This window comes from Papio anubis, chromosome 9 (genome assembly GCF_008728515.1).
Source record: "Papio anubis isolate 15944 chromosome 9, Panubis1.0, whole genome shotgun sequence".
Classification (NCBI taxonomy): domain Eukaryota; kingdom Metazoa; phylum Chordata; class Mammalia; order Primates; family Cercopithecidae; genus Papio; species Papio anubis.
The window spans coordinates 99,455,436-99,460,702 of NC_044984.1; the positions used below are offsets into that span (position 1 = coordinate 99,455,436).

General features: G+C 40.7%; 1 long non-coding RNA gene across 1 annotated transcript; it reads right to left on the bottom strand.

Annotated features, from left to right (window-relative positions):
• Positions 1 to 1,582: 1,582 nt before the first annotated feature.
• Positions 1,583 to 4,504, bottom strand: LOC108581105. Its single transcript, XR_002515826.2, has 3 exons — positions 2,434 to 4,504; positions 2,189 to 2,333; positions 1,583 to 2,016 (listed from the first exon to the last, which is right to left on the bottom strand). It is a non-coding gene; the product is annotated as an uncharacterized LOC108581105 (long non-coding RNA).
• Positions 4,505 to 5,267: the final 763 nt, after the last annotated feature.

Sequence of the window (5,267 nt, forward strand, 5' to 3'; positions counted from 1 at the left end):
CTCACTTTTTTAAAGCACTCTTGACCTTGTGTTAAACAATTGTTAATTAAAACAGTTATTAATGCTTAATTATTGTTTAAGCAAAAATAATTTTATGATAAAAACAAACACTTGAGAGCACCAGCCCAGCAATGTGTAACAGGAAGAACTGAATTCTGGTAAATAATTTTAATGATGAATTAAGTGAAGTAAGCTTGATACAAATATATTATGTAATATAAATACTATATGGAATTTGCCCCTGGTAAATAATTAGGTCTTTTACTTCTGTAAATGTCACTTTAATATTCATTTCCTTTTTTTCCTGTGGTTAATCTCATTAAGTATGTGAATTTTAATAAAGTTTACTTGGGACAAATTTACAAGAATGCATCATAATAATGAGGATCAAGAGCCTAAAATAAACTTTTTAAAGTTTTTCCTCTTCGTCTTTCACTTGCAGAAAGCCTCCCACCTTTTGAACCAGGCACCCTTTTGGATCTTGTGTGCATCAGTATAAGCACTATCCTGTGACCCAAAATTATAGTGGCAACCTTGAGCATATCCACAGACAGATCTTCAGCTGTGGGATGAAAATGGATAGCTTCAGCTGCTGTGCTCCTTGCTTTCATCTCTGCATACACACTGACTCTATGCTTCTCGTGAGTGCTGCCAGCCAATGACTGGGAGTGGCAGAAATGCTATGGTAGGTCATTTCAGGGGAGATGCAGATCACTTCTGACAGGGGGACTCCTCATTGGCCTGTTGAACTTTCTTTGACTTTCATAGCAGCCTAAACCTCTTCTTTAGCCTGCTTTCCTTCACAAAAGGTCAGACCTGCATTGTGGCCTGAAAGCTCTCCCAACCTCCCCTCCCAGCCTCCTCACTTCCCCTCACAGCTGTTTTCCACTAATAAATCTCTTGCATGTCTAATTTCATCTTGGCATTTTAGGAAACCTGTAACAATGTTATAGGAGTTATTAAGAAATTATTTTAGGTAGATAGAGAGGAAAAGGGGTCCTTGGAAAGTTTTTGTCTCTTTTAAAGCAGCTCCAGAACTGGAAAGCCCCAGCTCTCAGAGCCAGGCCGGCTAACTTTGATATGCAAATGCCAGCCATTAGAAACTGGGTCCACCCAAACGTGGCAATTCCCACCTTTGCCCTCTTGCCCTTACCCCAACATGTGCCTGGCAATATGGCCGCCCCCACATATCCCCACGTGTGCAGAACATCATGGTGCCCTGTATTTGCATATTAAAAGGCTAGGGTTGGAGAGCCAGTTTTTTTCACAGGCTATGTGACATTCCCGGTCAAACCAATTCCCTGAGTCCTATGCAAATCAGGTACCACCTCCTCCAGCCTCCTCATATAAGCAGTTACCTTTCCACGGCACTCAGGGTTTCCTCTCACGGCTTTGGAGCCCCCCTCCATCTCTGTTCAGGGGAGCTTCTTTGTTTTCCCTTCTTTCTTGCCTATTAAACTCCCACTCCTCAAAACCACTCCACGTGTGTCCGTGTCGTTTTATCCAATTTGGCGTGAGACAAGAGCCCTGGTGTTCTTCACTCATTGGAGCCGTATCAATAATATATGTCATGAAAAACATCCAGAAAACCAAAAGTTGGTTCTTTGGAAAGGCTGATAAAATTGGTACACATTTGGTGAGATTAATAAAGAAAAAATAAAGAGAAATAACAAATATCAACAACTGAGAATTGGACAGTAGTGCAGATCACACAGACACTAAAAACATAAAAAAAGGCTAGGTGCAGTGGCTCACACCTGTAATCTCAGCACTTTGGGATGCTGAGGTGGGAGGCTTTCCTGAAGCTAGGAGTTTGACACCAGCCTGGGCAACATAGAGAGACCTGGTATCTATTAATTTTTTTCTTTAATTAGCCAAGTGTCATGGCACATACCTGCATTCATATCTGCTTGGGAGGCTGAAGTGGGAGGATTGCTTGAGCTCAGGAGTTTGAAGTTACAGTGAGCCATGATCATGCTACTGCACTATAGCCTGGGCAGCAAAAGGAGGTCCTGTCTTTAAAAAAAAAAAAAAAGCATAAGAAGAGACTTCCTTTTCAGCTATGATAAAGTCCTTTGCAGCAGATTAATACTCATATGAAGAACAGCTAGTACATCTAGCTAAAATTTTTTGGCATATCTATTTGAAGGCATCAGAAAGCTGAAATGGCAGTCAAGACTTTATGTACCGATGTCCTGGAGGAAAAAGCAGCTCACTGAGTTGAATCCAATATTTTGCGTTCTGCTTTCCTCTTCAGCATTTACAAATGCTTGGTTTGGGGTGAGAAGCCAGGCATAAAGAAGATGCTAGAGACACCAGCAGTTTTCAGCAATCTAATGGGATGGAGAAGATAAAAACTGGAGTTTGAGTTGCCAGGAATTGAGGAGCCAAGATCTTGGAGATAAGAGATGTAGAAGCATACTCAGTTCATACCTGTTTTCAGCTGGAAGTACTTGCTGGTTCTAGAGGTGCATGGGATTAAATTAGAGGCTATAAAACCAAGCAGAAATGACCGAAAACCACAGCAGAGTTTTCTGTATCATGAAATTGGAGTTCAGCATCTGCCAAGAAGGAAGAAGTCCAGTAAACACTACAAGCTCTCGGCTGATACTCTTCAATGACATTACCCTAGGAAAGGGTGCAAACTAGAGATAGTACAGCTATTGTAAGACTACAGCCTGGCCTCACATGAGCTCAGCCCTGGTTGGAATGAGCTGATCTGCCTGACTTCAGTTGCCTGCCAAAGAATAGGATCAATCCTCTCTGGAGAAAAATAACATCATCCAGAAACCCTGCAATTGTTCATTCACTCTCCGGCAATCAGTTATAACTGACCAGGTTATACAGGAGTTATTAAGAAATAATTCTTAGGCAGCTAGAAAGAGTGAAAGTTCTCAGTGGAATTTTCCTTTAATAAAAAGCAGCCCCAAACCATTTCTTCCTTAACAGAAAACAACCTGATAAGCTTTTATATGTAAATGTCGGCAGCTGTACCTGAAAACCAGGTACATTCAATATGGCGTCTCCCGCCATCTTTTCCTTATGACCACGTTTGCTGGCATTATAGCAGCCTTCAGGTAAAACCACCTGTACAGGTAACACGGCTGCCGCCAGGAGGAGGCTGTATTTGCATAATAAAAGACTAGGATGGGAGGGCCAGTCATTTTGCTGGTTATGTAAATGACACACCTGGTCAAACCAATCCCCTAGGCCCTATGTAAATGAATCACTGCGTCCTCAAGCTCTGTACAAAGCAGATTGCGTTCTGCCCCAAACTGGAGAAACTTTGGGGCAACCCGCTTTCTCACCATGAGGAAGCCTTTTTTCTCTCTCTTCTTGTCTATTAAACTGTCCCCTCCTAAACCCACTCCTTGTGTGTGTCCATGTTTTGAATTCTTTCTCGGCCGTGACAAAGAACCAGGGGATATACCCCAGACAATAAAGCCATTTCACAGGGACATCAAGAAAAATGAGCAAAAGAAATACAGTGCCACATGAGAAGTGCTAAACTGGGTAGAAATAACCACTCTCACTTTCATATTATCACCAGTAATGTGTGCAATAATGCAATAATATATTGCTCCATGCCTGACCCCACCAAGCTGTGTGTCACATTTAAGGACAATTGTTCACTAAGTAATGTTTGAGCATTTGTCATGTGCTGGGCATTGTAGTAGATGCTGGACGTACAGAGATGAACAAGGCAGATGCTTTGTGATAATGTGAGCCTGAAGCTGCCAAGGAATACCATAGGAACCTAAAGAATGTAGCCCAAACTGTAGAAGACACAGAAAAGAAACAGTAAAAATCCAAACAGCGGGCATCATTTGAATCCTGAAGCCAAATGCACGTAAAGGCCAACTCCACACTAGATGTTTTAAAATTGACATACAGTAAAAATGACTTTATTGTTGGTATACAATTCTGTGAGTATTAACACATGTCTATATTTGTGTAGGGAATACCACAGTCAAAATATCAATAGTTGCATTACTCACCCTCTGAAAAAATTCCTTGCCCTATCCCTTTGTTGTGGTATCTATTAACCACCACTTTGCCCTGATAAACACTGATATGTTCTCTATGACTGTAGTTTGAATGTAGTTGGCAAATCAATGGAAACACAATAGTATGTAACTTTTAGGGCCTGGTTTCTTTCACTCAGCATGATGTCCTTGAGATTTGTGCAAACATTTAGTGTTTTCCATGGAGTTTATGATGCTTCTATTATCGATTTCTAATATAATTTTGTGGTAGTGAGGCAATATAACTATATTTCAATCCATTTAACTTTATTGGGATTTATTTTGTGGCCTACCACATGACCTATCTTACTGAATAGTCCCTGTACTCTTGAAAAAAATGTGTATTTTGCTGTTGTTGGATAGAGTGTTTTGTAAACATCAATTAAGATGTGTTGGTGAAAATTTTTTTTTATTATTATACTTTAAGTTCTAGGGTACATGTGCACAAGGTGCAGGTTTGTTACATATGTATACATGTGCCATGCTGATGTGCTGTACCCATTAACTCGTCATTTACATCAGGTATTTCTCCTAATGCTATCCCTGTCCTGTCCCCCTGCCCCATGACAGGCCCCGGTGTGTGATGTTCCCTACCCTGTGTCCAAGTGTTCTCATTGTTCAATTTCCACCTATGAGTGAGAACATGCGGTGTTTGGTTTTCTGTCCTTGTGATAGTTTGCCCAGAATGATGGTTTCCAGCTTCATCCATGTCCCCACAAAGGACATGAGCTCATCATTTTTTATGGCTGCATAGTATTCCATGGTGTATATGTGCCACATTTTCTTAACCCAGTATATCATTGATGAATATTTGGGTTGGTTCCAAGTCTTTGCTATTGTGAATAGTGCCACAGTAAACATATGTGTGCATGTGTCTTTATAGCAGCATGATTTATAATCCTTTGGGTATATATCCAGTAATGGGACGGCTGGGTCAAATGGTATTTCTAGTTCTAGATCCTTAAGGAATTGCCACACTGTCTTCCACAATGGTCGAACTAGTTTACAGTCCCACCAACAGTGTACAAGTGTTCCTATTTATCTACATCCTCTTCAGCACCTGTTATTTCCTGACTTTTTAATGATTGCCATTCTAACTGCTGTGAGATGGTATCTCATTGTGGTTTTGATTTTCATTTCTCTGATGGCCAGTGATGATGAGCATTTTTTCATGTGTCTGTTGGCTGCATAAATGTCTTCTTTTGAGAAGTGTCTGTTCATATCCTTTGCCAACTTTTTGAT